Source organism: Bacillus rossius, chromosome 8, assembly GCF_032445375.1.
Source record: "Bacillus rossius redtenbacheri isolate Brsri chromosome 8, Brsri_v3, whole genome shotgun sequence".
Taxonomy (NCBI): Eukaryota; Metazoa; Arthropoda; class Insecta; order Phasmatodea; family Bacillidae; genus Bacillus; species Bacillus rossius.
Window position 1 is genome coordinate 28815321 of NC_086336.1, and position 13517 is coordinate 28828837.

Below are 13517 nucleotides of genomic sequence, written 5' to 3' on the forward strand. Positions count from 1 at the left end.
ATTTGCCACAATTTGCCACAATTTGCCCAAACTTTCTCAAAATTCACCAACAATTTCCAGTTTTTTGGAAAACATTTCCGCCAAAAATCCCAAAGAAACTCAACAATTCAAAAATTAGGATTTCGAAAACTTCAATAGTCATTTTGTCGTAGAAAGATCACCAATTCCTATAAAAGGGTTTAAACATCCATGTCTAAGGTCTCCGATAAGCCATTTCTAGGAATTAGGATACCATGACAGCCATTTTCAATTATGTCACCCCTGTATCAAGTATCATTACGGAAGATATCTTGAAAAAATTTTTTAACCTCCGATTTTAATTAAAATGTTCAAAATTCATAAAAATATAACTTTTAAATATACTGATTGATGAGATTGATTCTCGTCCTTGGTTTGAAACCGGTAAGAGCAAAAAATAAAAAAGTGACAGATCCTTCCTCCAAGTAAGCCCACTGCAGACTGACCTCCCACCACCAATACCAAGGTATATATCGTCATCTGGTAAAACGTCATGTCCGCCATCTTGTCTTCATCCGTTGGAGACCACCATCTTGTTTTGGTCTGCTAAAATGCGCTGACGCCATGTTGGTGTAATTTTTTGTTCACCATACGTTTGACCTCGACTGTTGGCATTGAAATTTGACCTTGAACTTGAACTTTGTTCTTGATATTGAACTTTGATCTTTTACTGTGACCTTGAAATTTGACATTGACCTTGATCTTTGACCGTGTCCTTGAACTTAGGCCTACAACTTTAGCCTTGACCTTGAACTTTGACCTTGGCCTTGGACTTTGTCCTTGACCTTGACGACCACCTTAGATCCGCCATTATGTGTTCAGTACTTGCTACCAGGAACGTTAGTTAACATACATCACCTGCTAGAGGACATTGCCACCATCTTATTTTCATCTGCTAGAGGACATCATCTCGTGTGTGTATTTGTTTGATAGAGTACATTACCAACATATTTGTTTAAGTTTTACCCGCGAGAGTGCAGTAATCATTTCTTATTACCGAGGCGCCCGCCATCTTGAAATTTGGGCACCATCTAGGAATTGTGTAATTATTTACCTAGAGATTCGGGAAATGATCCAAAATTTATCAAAAAAATCATACATTAAAGTAATGATTGATTCGATCGATTTCTGTCCTTTGTTCTATCCCTGGGCGATGCAGAAAAATTAAGTTTTATGTAAAAAATATAAATTTAATTAAATAAGATGTTAAGACCTAAAAGAGGCTTAAAATCCTCTACTACAAGCCTCCATTGAACCAATTTGCCTACCATCTTAGAAATTTGTATTTATTGACCTTGAAATTCACGCAAGATCATAAAATCCACCAGAAAAATCTCTCATTAATATACATATAGAATCGAAGGATTCCTGTCCCGGTTTTATTCTTGACCAGTGGCCAGTGTAACAAAATATCAAATAAATTTCATATTCTGTTTTCCATTACAATTTGCGAAGTTAATTAATCAATCACTCTAAGAAAACAACTCAAGTCAATATACCTGACCAACCAACTAAATACACTACCGATTAGCCTAACATGTAAGTCTAATTTTTTTCGATATTCTGAATAACCTATAACCCGTTCATGTACAAAGCCATCCATACATATAGACAAAGTGTCTCCGGACCATGAGACCGGCTCATAAACAATATCAGATGTATAGGCTACTCATTTCCGGACCGCATGACCTTCTTCGTCGTTAGCTAATTATATTCAATTAGACCATCGTGACATTTTTATACATACTAAAGGACCAAGTGACCTTGAAAAATATTTTAGTAACACCAAGAGGATTTAAACTCGTAAACATTCAGTCACTGCATATCTCACTACGCGCAATCAACAAAAAAGGAAGCACCATCAACGAAATGGCAGCTCATTTTGGACGCACCATCAATAAAAAGGAAGCACATTCTACAAAACTAAAGATCATTTAACGAAAAAGGGGTACATTATCACGTACATGCAACTCGGTAGGATGCGATAGTCAATGTTAAGATAGGATAAAATGTCTCCATCAGTCTATGAATCTATCACTTTGTTGTTAAATAATTCATTCGCTCCAATATTCATTGGCTCCAATAGTCATTGGCTCCATAAGTCATTGGCTCCAAAATTCAATGGCTCCAATAGTCATTGGCTCCAATATTCATTGGTTCCAATATTCATTGGCTCCAATAGTCATTAGCTCCATCAGTCATTGTCTCCAACAGTCTTTTGACTCCAAAAGTCATTGGCTCCTTCAGTCATTAGCTCCAACTGCTTTTTGTCTCAACAGCTCCAATGATATTTGTCTAGAATGCTACATGTCTAAGAGGTTAAGAGGCTACAAGGCTACGAGTCTAAAAGGATATAGCTGGTTACGAGTTATACATGGCTGTGAGACTGCATGGCTGAAAATCGTGTGGCTACGAAACTACATGTCTTTGAAGCTACAAGGATACAAGTCTACCCGGCTCCAAAAGCTCCATCAGCTCCAACACGCAATATACGCAATGTACGCGCAATACATAAAATTTCCGTGCAATAAATGTAATGATCACACAGTACACACAGGAAACGAAATGAAGAAATAGTACACACAGGAAAAAACGGAATGTACACACAGTACACACAAGAAACGGAATGTACACACAGTACACACAGGAAACGGAACGTACACACAGTACATACAGGAAACGGAATGATCACACATACAGTAGTGGAAACACAGGCTTAGTTGGAAATCAGAATACAAGAAATAAAACATACTGTTTTTAAAATAGGTATAAATAATTCATTTATTTTTCAATAGTACACACATGGCCGTTAAAAAAATGATTACTCTATGTAGTCAGCTTTCCGCAGTTCTTTAAGTAAGGACGATACTTCCTCGATATGCGAGTAGTTTCCTCTACGAACAGATGCCTTTAACAGTCTTAGCCGGTCAACCAATATGTTTGGATCTTTCCATGATGTGTAATCAATCTCTTCTACCACCATCTTCCTTGCACGTTTAAAATAAATATTATGATCTCTGGTGTCTTCCGTTTTAACACCAACCGCAGGGTAACTTTCATCATCGAGCCAGCGATCATCACAAGCTTCATCAGATTTATTTATTATAACACGTCGTTTCCATCGTTTTGGTCTCAGTACACCATCACAGTCTTCGATCTTGCCTGCTGTAGATGCTTCAGCACAGTCTTCGATCACGTCACCAGTTTCAGAGTCACTGTAGCAATCACCGTAGAAGGCATCGTCTTTACCCAGATTTCCATAATAACTCGGTATCGTTGATGTCGAAGTGTTTTCATCGTATTCATGCTTCCTTTTTAGGAGTCCATTATTTTTACAAATTATGGAGGATCTACTGAATATAGGCTTGAATGTATTCTCACTTTTCACGGTGTTGATACTTCTATTAATTTTATTCTTCCCGAAGCCATATTCATTCTTCAATTTATGTTCTTCGTCACGATCGGGTGAGCTAATACCATCACGCTCAGGACAAGGAAAATTATTGTCGTAATGCAGATCACTCTTCTTTAGTCTAGTGGATCTATCGATGTCCTCTATGATGTAGGATGTCTTGGCTTTACATGTTCTACCATGTCTTTTTAAGCTGTCAATTCGTGTTAACAACTTGCTACAACGATTACAGCTTAACATGTTGCGTAGTCGGTTTTTAGCACAATCATTCTTCTCATGACGTCTAGCATTCCTTCTCATGACAAAATCCTTGCCACAGTATCTACAGCGGCTTCCTTCCGATTCAGCTGCAGTTAACAAACCATGATCAATGGTAGCTTCTGTGACTAATGTTAGATACAATCTGTCAGTTTTTTCCAATTGAAACCATTTGTTAAAAATATTTTTTTTAAATATTTAATCAGGTAGAGTTAAGTTATCTAATGCAAAGCAAATTAATGCAAGTAGTTCTGGCTGTCATCAACAGATATGGATACATTTTTTGCTTGCAGGTAAATATTATTTATTTTATGCGGGATGCGGAAGAAAGGCTTCGCTAGACATTAAGGAGAAGTAAGTTCGTCCTTCGTGATAGTGTTTCTCATCCGTCTTATCAGATATTTTTTTTTGGACTGGGTAATGTTTTTTTTTTAATCCACCATTTATAAAAAATCTGGCAGTTCTGGTTTAGTACCAGAAATTATCAATTTCATTGCATCACAGGATAAAATGACATAACACATTAGGTAAAAAAAAGTCCTTAATGCAGAGATCAATTTCTCATCTGTAACCAGAAGCACTCGGAGAAAATCATCATATGTCTAGTCAGGAATAATGAGAAGCACTAAAAGAGAACCATCAAAATATTGTCAAGAATAATCGGAAGCGCTTTAGAAAACCATCAAAATATTAACAAGAATAATCATGAGCACACGGAGAAAACCACCATAATATTGACAAGAATAATCGCAAGTACACGGAGAAAACCGCCACAAGTTTTCTTTGGTGACATGAAATAACAGAAAAAAAATTAATAAAAATACAAACGAAAAATTAAAAAAAAAACAGATTCTGATAGCTTGTAAACTCCTCATAGTTGTGCAAAGTTAGAGTTGTAGTACAAGCCAGAATGTTTTATTTATTGTGTTCTGATTTCTAACTAAGCCTGTGTTTCCACTACTGTATGTGTGATCATTCCGTTTCCTGTATGTACTGTGTGTACGTTCCGTTTCCTGTGTGTACTGTGTGTACATTCCGTTTCTTGTGTGTACTGTGTGTACATTCCGTTTTTACCTGTGTGTACTATTTCTTCATTTCGTTTCCTGTGTGTACTGTGTGATCATTACATTTATTGCACGGAAATTCTATGTATTTCGCGTACATTGCGTATATTGCGTGTTGGAGCTGATGGAGCTTTTGGAGCCGAGTAGACTTGTATCCTTGTAGCTTCAAAGACATGTAGTTTCGTAGCCACGCGATTTTTAGCCATGCAGTTTCACAGCCATGTATAACTCGTAACTAGCTATATCCTTTTAGACTCGTAGCCTTGTAGCCTCATAACCTCTTAGACATGTAGCATTCTAGACAAATATCATTGGAGCTGTTGAGACAAAAAGCAGTTGGAGCCTATGACTGTAGGAGCCAATGATTTTTGGAGCCAATGACTTTTGGAGTCAAAAGACTGTTGGAGACAATGACTGATGGAGCTAATGACTATTGGAGCCAATGAATATTGGTGCCAATGACTGATGGAGCCAATGAATATTGGTGCCAATGACTGATGGAGCCAATGACTATTGGAGCCAATGAATATTGGAGCCAATGAATATTGTAGCCAATGAATATTGGAGCCAATGACTGATGGAGCCAATGACTATTGGAGCCAATAAATATTGGAGCGAATGAATTATTTAACAACAAAGTGATAGATTCATAGACTGATGGAGACATTATATCCTAACTTAACATTGACGATCGCATCCTACCGAGTTGCATGTACGTGATAATGTACCCCTTTTTCGTTAAATGATCTTAAATTTTGTAGAATGTGCTTCCTTTTTATTGATGGTGCGTCCAAAATGGCCAGCCTTTTCGTTTATGGTGCTTCCTTTTTTTTTGATTGCGCATAGTGAGATATGCAGTGACTGAATGTTTACGAGTTCAAAACCTCTTGGTGTTACTAAAATAGTTTTCAAGGTCACTTGGTTCTTTAGTATGTATAAAAATTTCACGATGGTCTAATTGAATATAATTAGCTAACGACGAAGAAGGTCATGCGGTCCGGTAATGAATAGCCTATATATCTGATATTGTTTATGAGCCGGTCTCATGGTCCAGAGACAGTTTGTCTATATGTATGGATGGCTTTGTACATGAACGGGTTATAGGTTATTCAGTTTATCTAAAAAAATTAGACTTACATGTTAGGCTAATCGGTACTGTATTTAGTTGGTTGGTCAGGTATATTGACTTGAGTTGTTTTCTTAGAGTGAATGATTAATAAATTCGCGAAAGGTAATGGAAAACAGAATCTAAAATTTAATTATATTTAGTTACAACTGTCACTGGTCAAGAATCTAAACAACGACAGGAACTGATCTAATCGATTTGTAAATTAATAATTGAATTTTTCGGTGAATTTTGGAATTTTTCCGGCATTTCTAACAAAATAATTAGATGATTTCAAGATGGCGCCCAAATTTCAAGATTGCGGGCACCTCAGTAATAATAAATGATAACTGCACTGTAGCAGTATTGAATAAAACTAGCCTGATAATAAGACGAGTACGCACACAAGATGGTGTCTCCAGCAGACGAAATCAAGATGGTGCCAATGACCAATAGCAGGTGTTAGCTCCTGGTAGCATGTACTGAACACAAAATGTCGGATCCATGATGGTCGTCTAGGTCAAAGTCAAAGATCAAGGTCAAGGTCAAATATAAATGTCAATTTCAAAGTTCAAGGTCATGGTCAAATGTCAAGGTAAATGTCAAATTTAAGGCCAAGGTTAAATTTCAAGGTCAAATTTTATGTTTAAGGTCAATTTTTTAGGTTAAGGTCAATGTTCAAGGTCCTTGTCAAAGATTAATGTCTAGGTCTTCCCAATATTATGATGGTTTTCTCCGTGTGCTCCTGATTATTTTTATCAATTTTTGATGGATTTATAGTGTTCTTGTGATCATGCCTGTGGTTTCGGTCAAAGGTCAAGGTTACATCCTTCCAAGATGGCCGCCGTTACATCACAATCCAAGATGGCGGACCGTGAGAAATCTGAGAAGCACTAACAGGAAGGACGAACTTCCTTCTCCTTGGAGACTATCGAAGCCATCCTTCCTATGCGATCGATAGTGAGCATCCCGCATCCCGCATAAAAGAAATAAATATTATTTACCTGCAAGCAACACGTGGCGTCATCTGTTGATGAAAAGCGGAACTACTTGCAACAAGTACCTTTGCATGAGATAAATTAACTCTCAACACTGAATGGTGCTATTGTGGTCAGTTAGAGGCATGAAGTTTCGTAGCCACGCGGTCAATTAGTCATGCAGTCTCGTAACCATGCATTCTGGAAGCTACGTAGTCCTATAGCCTCGCGATCACGTAACCTTGAAGACTCGCAATCGCATAGTCTCGTAACCTCATGGCTCGTAGTCACGTAGTCATGATGCATTGGAGCCTCGTAGACTTGAAGCTACATAAGCAAGTAGCCTTGTAATGTTATAACATAATGCTGATGGTGCAGTTGGAGCAAAAGAGAAAATTTCGACGAAGACAGATACGGCAATTGGAGCCTTGTAGTCCAGTAGCTTCGTAGTCAAGTACTAATGCAGACTTGTAGTCCTCTATCCTCGCAGTCACGTAAACACGTGTTCTATAAGCTTCGAAGCTCTGTAGCCTCGCAGTCTCGTAAACTTGAAGATTCGTTGTCACTTAGTCTCTTAACCTCATGGCTCTTAGTCGCGTAGTCATGATGTCTTGGGACCTCATAGAATTGTAGCTATGTAGCCAAGTAGCCTCGAAGACTTGTAGCTACGTAAACATGTAGTCATGTAATCTAATAACATAATGCTGGAGTAGTTATATCCGAGAAGACTTGTATTCTTGTAGCTTCAAAGACTTTCAGTTTCGAAGCCACGTGGTCTTTTAGTCATGCTGTCTCGTAGCCATGTATAACTCTTAACCAGCTAGATCCTTTTAGACTCGTAGCCTTGTGGCCTCATTGTCTCTTAGACTCGTAGAATTCTATCCAAATATATTTGGAGCTGATGAGTCAAAAGAGAGTTGGAGCCAATAACTGTAGGAGCCAATTACGGATGAAGTCACTAGACTGATGAAAACAATAGACTGATGGATCCAATGACTATTGGAGCCAATGAATATTGGAGCCAATGGATATTGGAGCCAATTGATATTGGAGTCAATGAATATTGGAGCCAATGAATATTGTAGCCAATGACTATTGGAGCCAAATGACTATTGGAGCCAATAGACTGTTGGAGCCAAAAGACTGATGGAGCCTTTTGTAGTTGGAGCATTTGGAGCAATGGTAGCCAATGAATATTGGAGCCCTTGAATATTGGAGCCAATGAATATTACAGATACTGAATATTGGAGCCAATGACAAATGTGCTGCCTTTTCGTTGTCGGTGCTTCCAAATGTGCTGCCTTTTCGTGGCGGTGCTTCCAAATGTGCTGCCTTTTCGTTGACGGTGCTTCCAAATGTGCTGCCTTTTCGTTGACGGTGCTTCCTTTTTTTTGTTGATTGTGCGTAGTAAAAAATGTAGTGACTGAATATTTACTAGTTCAAAAGCTCTTGGTGTTACTAAAATATTTTTCAAGGTCACTTGGTCCTTTAGTATGTATAAAAATTGTCACGATGGACTAATTAAATATAATTAGCTAACGATGAAGAAAGTCATGCGGTCCTGAAATGACTAGCCTATACGTCTGATATTGTCATGACTCGGTCTCATGGTCTGAAGACAATTGGTCTGTATGTGTGGCTTTGTACATGAACGGCTTATAGGTTATTTAGATTTTTTCAAAAATTAGACTTTCATGTTAGGCTAATCGGCACTGTATTTAATTCGTTGGTCAGGAATATTGTCTTCAGTTCTTGTTCGTAGAGTGAATGATCAATTAACTCCACGAAAGGTAATGGAAAAGAGAATCTAAAATTTATTTAATAATTAGTTACAACTGTCACTGGTCAAGTATTTAACCGTGGACAGGAATCCATCGATTCAATTTGTAAATTAGTAATTGATTTTTTTGGAGACTTTTGGAATTTTTCCCGCATTTCTAGTTAAATAATTACATGATTTTAAGATGGTGCCCAAATTTCAAGATGGTGGGCACCTCAGTAATAATATTAAATAATTACTGCACTGTAATGGGTTAGAATAAAACTAGCATGATGGTAAGACGAGTACACACACAATATGGTGTCCTCCAGCCGACGAAAACAAGATGGTGGCAATGACCACTAGCAGGTGGTAGCTCCTGGTAGCATGTACTGAACATAAAATGTCTGATCCATGATGGGCGTCAAGGTCAAAGTTTATTGTTCAATGTCAAGGTCAAATTTCAAGGTCAAGGTCAAATTTCAAGGTCAAGGCCAAATTTCAATGTCAAGGCCAAATTTCAAGGTCAAGGTCAAAGTTAAAGGTCAAGGTCAAAGTTAAATGTCAATGTCAAAGTTGAAGGTAAAGATCAAAGGTCTAGGTCAATGTCAAAATTCAAGGTCAATGACAAAGTTCAATGCCAACCAACGAGGTTAAAGGTATAGTGAACAGAAAATTATACTAACATGTCGCCAGCACACTCTAGCAGAAGAAAACAAGATGAATGTCTCCAGCGGGTGAAGAAAAGATGGCGGACATGATGTCATACCAGCTGACGATATATACCTTGGTATTGGTGGTAGGACAGTCTGTAGGTGGCTTCTGTGGAGGAAGGATCTGATGTAATTTTTTCACTCTTAGCGGTTTCGAACCAAGGACGGAAATCGATCTAATCAATCAGTATTCTAATAAGTTAATTTTTTGATTAATTTTAAACTTTTTTTCATTAAAGTCGGATAATAAATAAAGATTTTCAAGATGGCATCCAAATTTCAAGATGGTCAGTCTGCCTGCAGCCACAGTGAGGGAAGGATCAGTCGACATTTTTATTCTTTTTGCCCTCACCGTGTTAGAACCGAGGACTCCGAGCTCTGTGCCGTAAATGAATTTTTTTTTAATATTTTTTATTAAAATTTTAGTAATAGAATTTTTTTAAATTTTTAATTTTTTCCGTTAAAATCGTATAATAAATAAAAAAGTTAAAAATGGTGGCCGTAACGAAAATTGAAACGGTGACGTCATAATCCAAGATGACACATTCCATGATGACGTCAGAGGCCTATCGGAGGCTGTAGACATGTATGCTTAAGCCTCTTTTAGGCATTTTCGTCGGTTCTAAGGCAAAACGACTTTTGAGGGTTTTCGAAATCGTTATTTTTGAATTGTAGAAGTTTTTCAGATTTTTCGGCGGAATTTTTTTCCAAAAAAATGGAAATTTTGGGCGAATTTTGAGGAAATTTTGTCTAAATTTTGGCTAATTTTAGCTAATTTGAAGGTTAAAGGTCAAGGTCAAAGGTCAAGGTAACGGTCATCCAATATGGCCGCCGTGACGTCACAATCCAAGATGGCGGACCGTTTATTACAATTCACATCCTGAATCCTGTGCCAGTAGGCCCTATTACGCACTACTTGAAATAAAAATAATTAAATATATTTTCCTCAATATTATACATTTTTATTTTCCATAGAGGAGGGACTAGAATCGTTCGAATTATCTCATTTTTAAGATGATAGATAACGAAGTATTTCTTTCCTTTTATATATATACACATATATGTATGTATATATATATATATATATATATATATATATATTAGCTGACCCGGCGAACTTTGATCCGCCTTAGAGGCAATAAATGAGCAGATTTTGATTTTATTAAAATTATTTTTTTTATTAAGTAAATATATATAAATAAAAGAATCAAGTATTTTAATGATTCTTTATTGGCCATGTATTTTGGTGCATGGGTTATACTCTTCATTGAAGTACCTTGTGATAGACATTTTTTGTTTTATTATCAGGCGCAAGAACAAATAACGCAGATGGTCTTCCGACCCGTGAACATGCCACATATAATTGACCATGGGAAAAACATGGATTTTCTAGATTCAGACCACAAACTTTCAAGGATTTGCCTTGTGATTTGTTAATGGTCATGGCGAATGCAAGACGGATCTGAAATTGAGGTCGTTTAAACTCAAACGGCATATCGGTTGGGATCACCGGAATTCTCGGAATGAGAACTTCCTCATATTCGTTTTTTCCTTTGAGTATCGTCGCGTAAATCACATTGTTCATCAATTTACTTACCACCAAACGCGTTCCGTTGCACAGTTTTGGTTGGTTTATGTTTCGAAGCATGATTACTACGGAGCCAACCTTTAGTCGTAAATTGTGCGGTGGTAAGCCAGGCACATCCAAGGAGTTAAAAAATTCATTTGGATAGTTGGTGGCATCATCTTCATTTGTTACACAGTCAATAGATTTGAATGAATGCAGTGTACCAATGATCTCATTCTGATGTATGTAGTTTAAGTCATCTACATCTTTATTCTTAGCTGCCAAAATTGCTCGCTCACGCAACCATTCCTTATTTATGTGGTTAGTAATGATGTTTGGGAATACTTTGTTTTCCACTAGCAGATGCCATATGTTTCAGTTGACACTAGCACTGAAAACAGAAAAAATACAAGATGGTGATCGTGACGTCATTTAAGATGATGACTCCAACAGACGACAAAAATATGCCGGACATGATGTTAGGATTGAAAAAGTGATTGTGACATTAGATTTAAGATGACAACAATGACATAAGGATTCAAGATGGCGGCCATAACAAAAATTGCAATATTCTAGAATCCAAGATGGCCACCATAACTAAAAGTGCAATAATGACGTCATACACGTTCAATATTGCGGGCGTAACGAAAAGTACAACGTTCGGGATGTGGGATATTTAATTTCAAGATAGCGACTGAGGTCAAGGTCAAAGGTCAAGGTCATCAAAAATATCCGCCGTGACGTCACACTCCAAGATTGAACCAGGCACCTCTTCATAGCTCCTGGACTCGGAAATACATAAATATACTATATATATATAATTTTTAAATATATAAAATAATCCCTTTCGGCATAGCCTACAGGCGAAGGTAGTTTTTGAAGAATATATTTCTTCTGGAAATATTTTGAAAACTCCTATTAAATTTGAAAACTTTTCAGAACTTAATATACATAACATATTTATGTTCTTCAAAAGTACAAAATGATCGATAAAACATGTTCACATTTTCCATGCAGCGAAAATATTACAGATAATTTAACTCAGTGCATCTATTATTAAATAGCTTAGAACGAATTAAATACTATACCAAATAAGGTTTTTTATCTTCAAAAACTATTTTTTATCCCTTGTACTAATAAGGAGTTCGTATAAAATTTTTCTTTGTACCAAGGTTTAAGAATGGTTTAAAATAAATTTAAACTGATATGATACTAAGAATCATTTGATTTTTTTTTATTTCAACCACTGTTTTTACTGTTATAATTTGCTTAATCAAGAACTAGATAAAATTTGGAATTTATACACTATATTTTAACGGATTTTTGATAGTTTACTCACAAACCTTCTTATTTCCACCTTTAAAACTAATGGTTGGTTACATAATAATTAATTTTAGCATAAGTTTTAGACAATATTCAGAAATATAAACAAAAATAAGAATCGATTCTTTAGCGTACATGGCAGTGAAGTTACATTTATTTTCTTATTCCAACCGCAGGATTTATAACCCCTTACAAAATTGGTTTGAATTATTAAAATTATTTGAAAAAGTTTTATATGAAACCTTACAAGATTTACAAACAGTGGGTGTTATGAATATATTTTCACATTTTAACCCTTTCCTAATCACCCTTCGAAGTGGTTGTTTGTATCATAAATTGTTTCATACAAATATTTTCGATAATATTTGTAGGGTTCAAACAATTTGAACGGATTTTATAGTGTGCCTACAAACGAAGTTATGAATTATTTATCATTAACCCTAGTTTCTTCCAGCGCTTCCAGTAATGGTAGGTCGTTAAAAAAAATTTTTTTCAGACGAAACTAGTAAATAATAACTTATGGTTTTGTAATAAATTAGAACGAATTTTATAGGGTACTTACATGGTGCGGAAATTATGATTATATTTTTATTCTGCCCTTTTTTTTCAAACCACTGCAGCAATGGCACATCTTACAAAAAATTTGTTTCAGATAAAGTTTATAAAAGTTATAAGATAAACCATTCGAACGGATTTGATGTTGTGATTACTAAGGTAGTTACGAATTAATCTTAACCCCTTTTATTCCACCCTTTGCAGCAATGTTTAGTTGTATCGAAAATTGTTTCAGACAAAAGTTTTCGGTGATATTTTTAAAGTTTAAAAACAATTTTAACGGATTTTATATTGTAATTACTATGGGTATTATTAATTTCTTTGTTCTTCAACCCCTTTTATTTTCTACCCCTTGCAGTAATTGTTGGTCGTATAGAAAATTATTTCCGACGAAAGTTTTAAATAATAATTTAAGGTTTTAAAATAAATTAGAATGGAACGGTACTGAATAAATGATTTTTTTAAAAATAAATCCTTGTTCCTTTAATACCGTCCCTGAAATGGTACGTACTGTCGAAAATTGTTTCAGACAAATAATTTTCGATAATGTGCGTACGAAGGGAATTATGAATTTATTTGTTCTTCAACCGTTGTTTTTTGCATCCATGCAGTTAAGGTTGGACGTAACAAAAAATTATTTAAACAAAAGTTTTTGGTATAAACCCCTATGAGTTATAGTACTGTAACGCCCCTCGTGCCTCAAAGTTGAATTATTTTAAATTAATTAAAAAGAGCCTTGGAAACTTGCTGGGTAAGAAAAATAAGA